General features: G+C 40.9%; 1 protein-coding gene across 1 annotated transcript in view; it reads right to left on the bottom strand.

Moving 5' to 3' along the window:
- LOC102215665 (neurexin-2-like) overlaps positions 1-8756 on the bottom strand; it is a 337295-nt gene extending 328539 nt beyond the window's left edge. Inside the window, exon 1 of the mRNA XM_013913079.1 lies at positions 8542-8756. The gene's annotated coding sequence lies outside the window, so the exon portion shown is untranslated. The remainder of the gene's footprint in view (positions 1-8541) is intronic.
- Positions 8757-15189: the final 6433 nt, after the last annotated feature.

Here is a 15189-nt window from a genome sequence, read left to right as displayed (position 1 = left end):
TTGTCGACAGCAGAAAGGAAAAACTGCCTTTTAACAGGAAGAAACCACTGACAGAACCAGGCTCAGGGAGAGGTACCATCTGCCATAACTGTTTGGGGGTGCAAATGCAAAGCAGTGTAAAAACACACAGACAATCAAACAAGGTGAATGAAGAAGAGACATTCAGCCCATCATGAGAAGCTCCCAGCCACCTAGGCCTATTCGAGTAGAACTACTCCTGATCACCTGATCCAACCCTAACTATAAGCAGTATCAAAATAGAAAGTTTTACCACAAGTAACCCAGCTGTCTGAGAGCAAAGTGCTCCATTGGGGTGAGCTTATCTTAAAAACCTCATTGTGGTACTATGAGGTCTTTAAGATAAGATGAGACCTGGATATTTAAGAGTGTGTATGTGGTATATTCAATTGATCCAAAAATACAAAATGAAGCCAGAAATGCTTTTTGATGCCATGCCATTTGTAAAGCGAGGCTGTTCAGCTCTCACATGCACATAAAATATATAGCACCGCTTCCAGCTTCAAAGCAGCATAAGTTAAACCTCCCCATCCATAAGCAATGCATCTCAGTGTCAACTTTCTACCAGCCATGTAGCCTAACAAGTGAAATATATACATCTTCTACCATTTATAATGTTGATTACAAATGCTGGATGTGATCACTTTGCAAATGTGTGAGAACTCAAAGAAATTGCTTCTACTCAGAGGAGAGAACAACACACTCTCTCACTCTACTCGCTGACTTGCTCCGGGCCACACAGGTGTGACTAAGTCTTACAGATTGAGAGTTGAGCTGGGTTAGCCAGTGAATAGTGGGTAACTAGAGCAAAGTGCGCGGCTTGCAGATAGCGGCATCCTTGGAGAAAATGGCTTGGCAAGAGTGTTAGCTTTCAATCGATAATGCTCTGAAGAAGTTTGATAGGTCTTTGGAACGGCTGACTTTTCAGCACAGCTTCTGTGTTTTGGAAAACCTAAGAGGTCCTCTGGGCTCCTGTAATCTGCCTCTGTTTCCTTCTTTTCTCAATTTATGTCTTTTTTCCTCTCTGTTAGTATCTGACTCTCTATCAGCCTGGAAGCTATCCCCTGTGATGATGTTGGCCCTTCTTCTTACTGTAACGTGGGTGTTATTATTCAACTCCATCTCTGGTTTAATGCTGTAAGAGCAAAATCAAATAAGCTAGCGTTTGTTTGTCTTTGTCTTTTAGTTCATGCAATGTGTCTTGTAACACTTACAATTAAAATACACAAGGTAATAAATACCAGTGAATTAAAAACAAAATAATACCCTATTGTGGAAATCCAGGTTTTGATGACTGCTATGTTTCTTCAAGACATGCCAAGGTGACAGGCTGCTGTGCCATATGAGAGGTGGAAAACACCAATACATTCTTAGGGATCTGCTTTGTCAAAACAAGTCCGAGCGTTTCTGGCGCTAATACCATCTGTGACACACATGCACACTTCCTGTCTCCCACACTCTACAGCTTGTTGTACACCGGGGGCCATGTCAAATCACATAGTTATTCCAGGGACTCGCTGGGGAGTGGGAGGAACGTGTCATCGTATATTCCAGTCCCGGAACACCCAGGCCAAATGGTGTGACACACCAGCTTGGAACATAGGGAAAACACTGATGAATCCTGGACTGCTCCATTTGGAAATGGTAGAGAGACAGACTTGGAAACCTGGTAAGTGCTAAACCCCCATAATTAGCACCATTGCAAGGAAGAGTGGCTGTGATCCCAAAGCAGTCAAGTCTGGGCTTATTTAATATCCAGACCATGATCTGAGAGGCTGCAGCTTTGGACACCTTCAGTTTCTGCTGAAACCAATCCCAGAATGTCTTAAAATACAGATAGTGTTCAAAATCACGACAGTTCAGATTTTACACTCGGCATGAAAATACACACACTGTTGATGTGGTTTCAGTTAATATCATCTCAAATTAGTTGTTATTCTAATTTAAAAAAACAAATACCTGCTGGAAACGTGCAACATCTTTTTTTTGTGCAGTAGAAGATGTTTTGCTGGGGGACAGCAAAAGCAGCAAAAACAAACTGCATCATTGTTGCACTATTATTGCATTATGTCTTTAAACAGAGTTTATAAATTGGGGCAACGACATATTTAAGGCATATTCAAGTCAAAATAGTAAGGAATGAGGATTTTATATTTCAGCTCACTGATTCACAACTAAATAGAAGCATATGGGACAGAAATGCAGGAAAAAACAGTAGACTGTGCATTTTCTTGGAGAAGCACACAGTCCGACAAACTAAATAAAAAGTCTGTACTGCATCTCAGCAGTTAGTCAGCAAGTCTCACTGAAGCTATTTGGATGGATGGCTGGACTGAAACAGCTGGACTAAGATGGAGGAAGGGGTGGATGGCCTTCGACTCAGCTCTCCCTCTCCACACACCCTGCTCATTCTCTCTTCTCCGCCTCTTTTCCTCTTACCATCATTCTGACACATTTAGCCTTCACATCTTTGCTTTTCTCCTTCAGAACAGGAAAGTGGCAGCCAAAGTGGCAGATTGGCACAAATGTGACACAGGTCTCATTTGCTTTTGACAAATAGGAAAATGGGGAGAAAAAAATCTGCATCGGCAACAGAGAAGTTAGTAAAACGGAAATTTGAAAGAGTGCAAAGAAAAATTAGCACCGTGGCTATCAGTGAGATTGTTTTTTTTACTAGTAAAAACAAATATTCAAGAAACACAGTGCTTGAAAGCCTGATACATTACAACTATACAAATACAATAAAGCTAAATGTGACTGAACTCAATGCCTGTTTTATGTCTGTTTTTACTTTGAATCTCAAAATTGTGCCAGCAGTCATTGCTCAATGGTGCTTCTGTATTCCTGGCTCATTACAACTGAGAGAATAGTGTTGAGTAATTGTTTGACCCTGTCTGCTCAACCTGTGCCCTTGGCTCCTGAGAGCGCTCGACATGAGAGTTCTGTGGGATAAATGGTGGCTATTCCCACATTCTGCCCTGTGGCCGCCTGCGAAAAGAGTGCCATCGTATCAGTGACAAGAGAAGCCTGATGAAGGTACGCTGGCTGCACAAACCCAAAGCAAACCCCGGCAACAGCAGAACCACCTCTCTAAAAAGACCCATTGTGCCCTGCCAAAGCCTTTCCCTCTCTGCAGTGAAGTGGCCATTGTGGCTTGCAGAATAGTCACTCCTTTCCATTGCCTGGTGGGAAAAGTGCTGTCGTGCTGGGGTTGAGTGTGGCCGTGGTTGCAGGAGTAGACAGTATCTCAATATCATGACCCCCATCAGCCCCCGAGTGCCCCCTGTCGCTCAGTTCATTCATCCTGCACGTAGGAACAATCCAGACCTAATTTCAGATGGTGAATAAAACATAAGGAACAGCTGAACGCTGGGACTGGAAAATAGTTACACTTCAGAACGGGGCTAGAGCTGGACTTGTAGGCTAAGGAGCTTTTTGCACGAATAACTCATGTTCGAATATCTCATATTGATTTGGCTGCAGGGATGGCTCCATGAAAATATGTTCATTTATGACAGTGCGGACAAAAGCTTTATGGATTTCTAGAAGAGGAATAAACTGTGGGGGAGAACAACAATTCTCTTAAGGGCACTTGACTGAGAGCAGTACTTACAGTTATTCAAGTTGGTCTGTTGAGATTCACGAAAGAAGGTGGGAGGAGGTGTACAGAAAAGAAAGAAAAACATGCACAGAGACAAGCTCGGTTAAAAATGTGGTCTGAGGAAACCTGGCTCGCTGGAACTCAGCGGCCAACGCATGAATGAATGGAAATATAGATCTGTGTTTGGGTCGGCGCAGACGCATTCATATTGATAAGTGATGACTGAACTCTCCACACTCCCTGCATCTTTAAAAATGGTTAAAGAAAATAGCCTCATACTGTGTTTTGATGTCTAAATTGTGTGTAAGTGGTTAATGTTAAAGTCCAGCACTTATCTTTGGAAGTAAATGCTATTGTGTGCTTCGATATGCAAGTGTTATGCAAACAAACTGCATGATTATAGAGAACTAGCAATAGTGTGGATGACTGATATCCCACAGCATAAGGATTAGTTACTTACACCCACTCCTCAATTATGAGCATAAAACTCTTATGTGGGGTTTTTTTGTGTCCCATATCCCTGTTACGCAACCTGCTCCACTTCGAAATAGGATCCTTTCACGGCTAGCTTCATGTTAGCATACCCTGGAATAGATGGGTATAGCTGAAAGATGGAGGCAGCCTTGCTGTTTAGATCTAAGGCTCAGAACTGTTCTATTGGTCTTACAGGTTCTGCAGTGCCAAAGACCTCCAATCATTGGCTGACTCTGAAAGGAAGGGCTAACTTTAGGTTGTTGATCATCATGTTTTCCCCCACAACATGCCTTTCCAAATAAGGAAGCAGCCATGATATTTTTAAACCTGAGAAACAGCAGCTACCTTTGTGCTGCTCGAGTAATTTAGGTTAACTAGCTCGCCTGCAGGTGCTAAAGAGATGTGTCCCACACCTGAAACATAAATTCTCAGGCCAAGAGTTCTTTTAGGTCTAGACTTGGCAGCACCTGGTGGAGACGACATTTGAGGCGAGCCCAAAGAAGAGACGGGAAGAGAAGTTTTATTTGTGTGTTACTGATACTTCACTATTCTCTTTAATGAATTCCAGCTAAACTGTAGCACCAAGGATCTTGGTTGAGGCTGCTAAAAGGCGAGCAATATGGTAATGCAAATATTTCACATCAAGCTCTCACTGGAGGCTACAAAGAACATCTTCATTAATTCATTGGAAGAGCCTGCTTTTCGGGGGTTACTCAGATATGAAAAAAGAGGTCTGGGATTACATTACTTTCAACAATTCGTGAAGGGGGGGGAAGAGAAAACCATCATCCAAGATTCAAATGCACTTGCAAGCTCTGCTGAATGAATTCATGACCCAATCTTTGAGGAATACAGTAGGGTATATGGCACAGTTCCAGCTTTTTTCAACATAAAACTCCTTCTCATTTAGAAAGACCAAAGGCAACTTGTTAAAAACCACACAGAGCTTTGAACTCAAACGGCTCCATCACATGACAATTTTTTCCCCCCTCTGCATCTGACAGCGCTCTGAGAGATGTATTAGCTTTGATATGCTCAATAATAAATGTCCTGCCAGGCTGACTAAGATTAGTCTCAATCTAGGCACGGATATCCTACCGGCAAGGCCACACAGGAGGCAAGGGCGTAAACTGATAGGATCGATAGGCCATACTGTATCCTCTCTCTTCAGTCTGTGTGCTGCTCCATCTCTTTCACTTGCAGATCCATTCATGCAATCACCGTGAGACAATGAAAGGTGCTTCACTCTGTCTTTGCCTCACAGGCTCTTCTTCTACACACTTTATCAAAGGAGCTAACATTATAGGCAGAACACATAGCAACCATGCTTATCATCGTCCCCACAGCTAAAATGGAGGGCATGAGGGAGAGAGAAATCTTTCTTTTCATATTTCTGTTGCATTTCCTCCTTCTTTTCTAACAGAAGCGCAAGTTTCTACCTTGTTTCTAGCTCCCCTGTGCACCTCTATAGCTATAGCATCTCTTTTGTCCTGCACTGGGGGCGGATGGTGGACAAATGGACAGAAAGATGGATGAGAGCCACGCGGCAAGCAGCAGAATAGTGAGTTAATGAGGCAGATTGCTCTCTTTGTGGGATTACAGGCAGATTACCCATTCCGATTCTCTTCTCTTCCAATTTTACTCTCTTGGTCTCTTCGGTGGTAAACCGGAGGGGCCAGGCAGGGCAGAGGGGAGGCGTGGGGAGAGCATGAGTACCCGTGTTTAGTGGGAGGTGAGGTAGAAGACAGTTTCTCAGCTCTGTCTCGCTGTCAGAGGAAAGATGTCAGCTGCTCAAAACACTGACCTATGAGTATATAGGATTTCTGAGTGATGCCTCAGCCAGCTGCTTCAAGGGCTGGATCTGAGCTAAAATACACCCAACCTAAGACTGAATCTCTCACTAATCATATTAAGTCTAGGTCCTTTATTAAATCTATTCCCTGATAATAGCTCTGCTGATCTTTGTCTACAGATTTCTCCTACATAGAGTAGAGTCTTCTCAATAAGTCACATTATACTTTTGCAAAGGTTATTTTCCAGCATAAAAACAGGCTGATGGCTGTGTGTTGACCCAGAATGATGGCATTTGAGTTGAAAAGCTGGAGATTTGTATTCAGGAAAGTTGGTGGAAACCTCATGACAGAGGAATGAGCGAAAACAAAGAGAAGCACAGGACCTCAAATCCACTTTTTGCACTCACTGAATAACAAACAGTGAAAAGGTCTGGAAAAATTATTCAAATTGCAGAGGAATTTGCAATTATTATAAGTCATCTCTACCCACAAAAGCAATGTTAAGCACCCTTCATGAAGTGCACTGAAAGCTCTGAGAACAAAAGTGGAACTGTATACGGGCCCATTTTCTGTTGAAGGTGTCTGCTCAGTGTGTATTGTTATAAAATGGAGAAGCTATTTAGGTATTTCTAAAGCCATTGTCAAAGCTGGAGTCATTAGACTGTGTTGATGGTGTTTCTTTTTACCAAGTGGGATTTAACAAGAAACTGCCAGAGTACAAGTATTTCTGGGGAAAGACGTGTGCTGTCAGTGTTGATTGAATAACAACAATAATGACAAAAGATGGAACAAAAAAAAAGATTTTGAGCTGTGAGTTAAGTGCCGCTGGACTTCTGTAGTGTGGACTTGTGTCCTACATTTGTGAGCCGGCACATTTCTAGCTTGACAAAGTAACCAGGAAGTGAGTCATATCACCTTAGTGGATCTCTCCTGCAGGGCTTCATCTGCATTAAGAACATGGGTGGCTTCATAAGAAATACCACCTCATGTGTGGTCCCCCCCTTTGAGGGTTTCATTTACTCCTTCAACTAATGAATCCAGGTCAGTGAGTAAGAGCTGGGACGCTTCTCTCTGTGTTCTTCCAACTTTGATAAACAGTGAGCATCTTCTTTGCCACTGATATTTCGCAAGGTCATAAAAAGGCAACATAATATGCCCCCCAAAAAAGAAAAAGAAAATGAAATAGGACTCGTTTTTTATTAGTAATCAAGATGCAAGCAATAAACATAACGGCGAGCTAATGCTCTCGTATTTATTAAAAGTTCACTGGGCTTCATTTTAAAAGCACCGAGCAGGTCAGCTTCCCGCTGGCGTTCACACAGACGTTCATCATGTGGCGTCTGCTTTCCTCTCTCTGGTCCTTCCCATCAGCGTCCGCGTCTGCCTCTGCGCCGCCGAACAAGACAGAGCTCAGTGCTCAGTTCAGATATTGGCCAGTACAACTAACAACAACCCAGCCTTGAATCTGATAATCGGGGATTTTACCGATCTGTAGCACTTGTTAATTACTCTTTTGGCTCGGGGATTTTGTGCGGAGACACCGTTAAGCACCCCAGTGGGCGTTTGGCGACACGGTGGCGCAGGAGTCTCGTACGGTCGCAGTACACTACTCGGCGCAATATAGAGTCCAAAATACCCACGCACCTGCGTGCGTGCATTTCCAACTCGTTGTGCGGATCAGTTTTACTTGGAGAAACACTTCTGAGGTCGCTTTAGGGAGGAGAGTTACAGACCATAGGATTTCTGTCGTTTAACATATAAAAAAACCCGCATCTGTTCATTCAAGAGTATACCCTCGGGGGGCACAATTGTCCGGGGCATCTTTTCCTTTTATCCTTGCATTTCTAATAATTTGAAGTAAAATGTTGCTGGATGAATAATCCCAGCGGATAAAGCCAAAATCAGAAACCGACTACTCAGTGAGAGGACTCCCAGCAAAATTCGCTCTTTTTGGACTGAAGAAGTGCGTACAATTAATCAGGCTGTGTGCGTGTGTGTAACGAAATAGGCGAGAAGTATTATCCCACAGCGTACACTCGCTATAATTCAACCATATATTCTGTTCTAAAGCCGAGCAGCTAATTTGAAAAAGACCTCGGGTTTAACGAAGGTCGGAACCTGTAAGAATAACCTCTCAAGTCATCTGCACGTTGCGTAAATACAGCCACAGCTCACCGAGGCACAAAAACTGACTTTCCAATTAACCGTCACCTCGGTGAAATAGAAAGATTTTTGTTCCCTTTATTTTATTTTATTTTACTCAATTCCCACACTCTGACATTGCTGTCACGCGTGGTTTCAAACCACATATGTCCATCATTCCCCCCCGCACGCCAAATTCAGCGTGTCTGCTCCAAGAACCGCAGAAAACAAACAGCAGACCTCAAATCCACTCGCCTCCCGAATCTCCTCCAAATATTGACCCATTACGCATCATTTGCTGCTCGCTACATCTCAACAGCACAAAGCGAGGAGTGTTTTAGTGTAGCTTTTATTTTTTTCTGACATCACCTGTCACCAATTGAAAAGCCTTTCCACAGAAGGACAAATCCTTATGGCCAAAAGAAAGAAGGGAAAAAAGAGCGCACACGCACACACGGAGTGACACACAGAGCCATACAGTCACCAAAGCAAAGAAGAAAAAAAAGTCCTTACTTGTATTTTGCGGCAATCCCTTCGATATTATTCTCCAGACTTGGGGAGGTTTGTAAATATCCCTGGGTATAGTCTGGACGTAGTTCAGGCTTCTACGCTTATTTTCTGTTCAATTTTTATCCAGAGCGTTGAACAGACCCGAACGCAGGTTTTCTTCCCCCCCTCTCTCCTTCAAGACAGATGTGAACGGTCCTGGCCGAGCCGCTCCACCTGCATCCCTGCTGTCAAGCTAGCCAGAAGGCAGGAAACTCCGCTTTAGATTCTTCTTTCCAAATTAAAACATCCACGCTGATGTGTTCCGTTGTGACTTTTATTGTGAAGGTCCTGGCACCCTGTTTCTTGTGGTTGCTTTAAGGGCCTTTTGACGCACCTCCACCTGCATCCACTGGAACAGAAGACAGCGGCATCAGCAGCAGTGGCAGCGGCACCGCACTGAAGAGGCCGCCCACGGAGACACGCCCCACTCCGGCTGGACAAGGCTACTTCACCCCGGGCGAAGAGGGCAGGTGTATTGTGCAGATACTTCTCTCCCTCAGGAGTTACCACACATAGAGAGTGAAGGATTTAGAAATCCATAGACACGGTTATCAAACAACAAAACATAAACCCCTCCCCCAAAATGGGCCACAGATTTTATAGGTTGAGAACCATGGTCACAGGTTCATCCAGTAATGCAAAGATGAGAGCCAATAGACTGCCATAAGCTGTTTGTGAATGTAATATACATTACATTTGTCTGAGTCAAAATGGAGCAATAAAGCCCAGACTTATTTAAGATACAACAATAGAGTGCACTGCTGCTATTATTTTCCAATGACTGCTCGCAAACTGAAACATTTCTGCAGGCAATTATGTAAACAAAAGAGCGAGTCCACAAGCTCCTTTTGAACTTCATAATTAAAGGGAAAACAACATAAAAGGGATCTTTTTTCTTCTTCTGCAGATAGTTTGTTTATTTGAATCCACACAGAAAAATACCCCATAATAATTTATGATATCCCAAATAGGTGAGTTAAAACGAAATACAGCGTATATATAAAGAGAATATTAAAATCTTGGATTACATAAGGGTGTGCTTTTTTGTTTATGATAAAAAAGAAAAAGAAAAAACTGAATGAATGTAAAAGTATTAACTTCATCTTACTTAAGTGATTTAAAAACAAACCAAAACCTGGTGTTTGCAAATCTACTGAGATCTACAAGACCCTGGTCAAAAAGCATCCCATTCTGCCTGTATATCTGTATCTTGTTTGTTTCTTGGAGTATGGACACTCTGTAAGTCAGTTTGAAGGGATAAAAGGTGCATATGCTCTGAGCATGGTCCAATCACAGTTTTTTTTTAAAAGCTATAACTCCTCACAGCAAAGGAACAAAATGAAAATTTCATGTTTTTCATAATCACCATTGTTAATATTTTCCACAGTGTCGGATGTACAGACAGATGCATATATTACTGTAATGTAAAGTAATTCTAAATTAAATGATCTATTCCTCGGAGTTAGCTCTTATTATTACTTACTGCATTTTTGTTTAAATCTTTGATGCATTTTGTGTAAAGTCAGCATCTGCAGTACTGCAAATCCATTCAATGAATGCAGAATAAGTGCAGCTTTCTGCTACAGTTAAGCATGGATTTACTGATGTCAATTGATGATCAGGTAGCCACTTTATTTGAACATGATAAAGCTGCAAAGAAGTTATGTTTTGTTGACCATGATTATATTTGGAATCAAAGAGAACACAGATATCAGGGCAGACTAGGATAACAGTTAAGGATAAGAAGGATAAGTGTCTATGTGGTATAAATATACCATTAATAGTAAACATCTTACTCTGTGTGAGTCTACTAAATGTTTCCGCTGTTAAGCTTTTACTGTGATAAATATGTCATTTTCAAATTCACAGTATATTTCAGCTGGTCAAACATCAGCTGCATTCAAAGGTTTTGTAATGTTGAGAGGCAGAGCTGTTTGCTCAAGTGGAACTTGAATAATTTGCTGAGATGATGTGAATATCCACTCCTTTATAGCTTCCTTTTGTGCACCAGCAGGGTTCAAATCTTTGTATTTTCTCAAGTCAACAGAGCACTGATTATTTTTAATCCTACCAGTTAGTTTAATTGCATTTAGTTTACATCTAAGTGCAAATCAGCCCCCAATCAACAGCTTAAATTAAAACCAGTGGGGTTCTTAGCCACACTGGACTTAAACCCCACTGTTGTTGTTGTTGTTTTGTTATTTTAGACCACATGCAGGATGAGCTTTAGATAGCCAGGCCACTCTTTTTCTGCTGTGCTGTTATGTATTACCTTAAAGGCTAGCCCATTGCCATTGCTCCTGACAAAACCTAAGTGTCACCTGCACAAGTGGGAACATTTGATCTGGGCACAGATGAGGGTCATTTGAGTCAGGAAGACCACTGGAGGGTGAATGAACTGCATTTCTCTCTGCTCTTACTTTCTTTTTCATGTCCTTTGTTAATCATGTCAGACTCTGGGCTGACAAAGTTCCTCATTAGAAGTCTCCATTGCCTTCATGTGGTCCATTGCTCTGTCTTGCCTCAATGGAAGAACGGCTGTGTCTGCTCATCACATCCTACATCTTGTGAGCAAATTGTTGTAGAAGAAGTCTTCATTTCAGCCTGAGATACTCTTCACAGGAAATCGTTTTTCCTTGGCCAGAACACCGTGGTCTTTCATTTAAAACACATTGCTATGCTGTAGTTCAGTATTCACATATAAATATAATTTACTTATAGGATGGCTAACTGGCTAATTTATGTCCTCCCAAATGATCAATCAGAGCCCATTAGGAACACACATGCACGACTTACATGTAAGCCAGTAATGTGTTTTTTTAAGTAGTAGCAGAGTAGTTCACTCTGTCCAATCAATCTAACCATCAGCATGTTCTGCCTTGAAGGTCTGTCAACAATAGAAAAACCAGGGTGTTGACAGAGAGAAATCACAGTCCTAGTCAATGAACCTGGAAGGGTGGGTATCAATCAGCAGTTTATTGAACAGCATGGCGTGAAAGAAGCCTTTCAAAAGAGTACAAGAACCACAGGAGAATTGATCTCCCCAGTCAAAATGTCAGATTTAAAACAGTGGGATTTGAAAGCACATTACAGATTGTGTCATTGTCATTTCAAGTTTTTCAAAGTTACACCTGCTCGTGTTTGGAAGACAGAAACGTAAACGGTCAGCCCTCTTGTCTCTCAATGTAGGATTTTAGAGGCCTCCTTTTGGGACGATCCCTCACTGTAATCTTGACCCAGAATATTCATCAGCCAAGGGTTCCCACTTCTGATACTAAATTGTTATAAAGATCTGAAATAAACAGATCTACAAAAACAGGTTGTCTTAGTGAGATTTGAATTTGCCTTTGCAGAGGAGTCAAACAACAATACAGAGCACAATAGCAGCCTGCGTGGCTTTTCACAAGGAAAAATAACAAGCATAGAATAATTTATAGAAACATGTTATCTAACCACCATGGTTGTAGAATACAATCAGAACATTAAGTAAAAAAGATAGCTTGTACAGTTGATTATATCTTGTATTACAAGATTATATAAAGACAAAGCATCATCATCATTTTTGCCAGGCCTGTGGCGTTTTTTCACATTCTTCATTCTGTATTTTTTGGTGAGTTGAACAAAGTTTTGTCGCAGATGTTAGTGGCTGTTAAGTTACGTACGGGCGGTGCATGTTGAACGTGACGTGAGGCAACCACAAATGGTTGGGGACGTGGAAATAAACATAAAATACAAAAAAATAATCCAAAGAATTTGTATTTGTAATAAATCTGGATAAAACACATTGAGATGTACATAATTTGTGTATTTGTGATGATGTAAAGCTTCATCCAGATTGTCCCACCTTTAAAGGAGCAGATAGGGTATAGAAATATGCATGCAGCATGTTGATTATAGTAAGATTACTAATCCAGTAATTGGTCAGCAGCAACTACATCCTGGAAACACAGTCTAACACAGTCTAACACAGACAAAGATGGTCATTCCCACTATAATGAAATAGTATTTTGGTCAAACTGCTCACAAACCTTTATTTGAGATGTAATTTGAGGTCACAAAGAGACCTGGTGAAGGGGCTTATCTTCCAAAAAGGCCAAAAAGCACCAACTTTATACATCCCATTGTTTGTTTGCAAAAATGCCCTTTCCCACAGCTCCAGAACGTCTTCTGATATATAAAAGTCTAAGCTATCATCAGAGAGTGTTTTTTATGAACAGTATATGACATTTGTCAAAGTCCTGTCTTTCACAAACTGCTGGTCTCTGCGGTCATTGTTAGATGTAACCATCAATCAAATGTGAGTCAGTGTTGTTTAGCCCAACGAGACTTTTCTATCACAAGCGCCATCTAAAAATAAATGAAAATATCTCACAGCAGACAGATGTCAGCTGAGTGTATAACACAGCAAATAGCATCAAATAACGACCAGCTTGTTATCATGATCTGATTTGAATCCAATAGAGATTTCATGCCTTTTAAATAGCAGTATAACTCATTCCAGTCATATGTCTTCCAGCGCCTTGATTTAATATTCTCTACATATAAATCTGGCTGATTTGATAAGCTTTCACTCATGAGTAATTCATTTCATTGGAGGACCCAGTGAGGTTGTTGTTTTTTCCTCATTCTCTCCATTGAGCTAATTAAAACTAATTGAATTGAATTGATGGTACCAAGCCCCTGAATTGCAGTGCAACCATCTCGGTCCTGCTCATCCTTGAAATGAGACAAATCAAGTGTGCCGTGTAATCAGACATGAAAAAAAGTCAACACGCCAAAGAAGTTATCTCCCTTGTTTGTTGTTAGCACATTATCACATTTCCATCAAATTCACAAATAATAACTTGGCAGAGCTGGCGTGGAGGTTGCTGTTTGAACACAAGTAAATGTTTTTTAAATTTTTTTGGTTTATATTTTCCTGTTCTTAGTATACCCAAAATCCTCCCTTAGTTACGCTGTGATAGGTCTAGGGCGCTGGGTGAGTCTTTCTTCTTCAGTCATCTTTTTCACTCACTATTTGTTTTTGCACCTCTCTGCATTTAATTATTAGTTATTATTAGTCTCTGGTGGACATCTTTGCATCTTTGTCATGTCTTCCTCCCCTCAACCAATCAGTTGCAGCAGATTGCTGCCCCTCCCCGAGCCTGACTCTGCTGGAGGTTTCTTCCCGTTTAAATGGAGTTTTTCCTTCCCACTGTCACCATATGATTGTTGGGTTTTTCTTTGTTTTCTGTTATTTATTATTGTAGGGTCTTTATTCTACAATATAAAGCATCTTGAGGCAACTGTTGTTGTGATTTTCTACTCTATAAATACAATCATATCGAAATAAATACAGCTGCCTCATTAAACTGAACATAAAAAAGGGTACAAGCACCAGCTTATATTCTTTGATAATACATTCGAAGAAAGTTGAACTCAGTTACCCCAACAAACACTTAGAAGTTTGACCTGGTGCATATGTGTGGTGTCAGCAGGTTAGAACTTTAAATTATTACTTCAATAAATGAGCTCCTACAGGATACAGTAATAGTAAACAGGGCAGGACTCATTAAAGGAATGTTTACCGATCAATGTGTACTTACTGTAAATTGAAAGTGCTGTTGTTGTGGTGAGAAACCTAAAAGTTTCCTTCCAGATCATTAACTAAGAAGTGAAGACCAGTGCTGAGACACACTGGTCCAAAAAATGAATCTGTCTCCATTGTGTAAGAAGGATGTTGATTAATGGTCAACAAATGACAGAGAAACAGCAGAGAAGAGGTTTGCATGCTGAAATCGTTGAGAGTTTAATATTGCTGCAACAAATCTGTGCTGCTACCCTTTGAGATACATTTGCAGAATGGCTTCCTGAAAAATGGTGCAGTATTTGTTGTTTTAGTAAAAAGAGCCTCTGGAGCAAATGAGAAAATAGTGTTTGATACCATTATAGGGCCATACGTCCACATACATAGTTGTTTGGTCAACAAAATGTCACATATTGATTGTTTATTTTCTTTTAGGGTTATAAATCTCTAAACTTGGCAGAGTTATGCCAGTGATACTTCAGCAACATTTGCCAGATTGTTTCTGTAACCTAAGCAAATTCACTCACGCCAATCCCAATGTAAGATAAGCAAATTATTTTGATTTGACTCTCTAGTTTTTTTGTTTGTCTTTTTGTGATAAAATTGATAGGATAGACAGATCATACAAAGGAGCATTTTTTATATAATTAGTAATAATAATGTATTATAAACAAAAAGACAAAAAAGTAAGGAAATTTCTATTTTCTTTTATTATTTCTTTCTTATAACAATGTCTCTTAGCAACCTTATAAATCCTGTTTATTTTCCTGTAAGTGGTGCCACTGAAATTGTATTTTTGGCTTGAACCATAGAATTGAGTATGTGAGTTGTGTTCATGACAAACTTGCCAAATCTTTCCAAATCAGCAAATGTGGTTGTGTTGGTCACTTTGGTATAAATGACATGTCCACGCTAATCCCACAAGTGTTCATTGGGTTTAAAGTCAGGACTTTAGGCAGACTATTCCATCCTCTCCATTCCCGGCTAAACCTCGCACTGTGAGGATGAGCATTATCATCTTGGAGGATGAAGTTCTGACCGGACTG

Source organism: Pundamilia nyererei, unplaced genomic scaffold (assembly GCF_000239375.1).
Source record: "Pundamilia nyererei isolate P.nyererei 1_Seehausen unplaced genomic scaffold, PunNye1.0 scaffold00114, whole genome shotgun sequence".
Lineage (NCBI taxonomy): Eukaryota > Metazoa > Chordata > Actinopteri > Cichliformes > Cichlidae > Pundamilia > Pundamilia nyererei.
The sequence above is the reverse complement of the archived record's forward strand: the minus strand, read 5'-3'. Positions and strand labels throughout refer to the sequence as shown.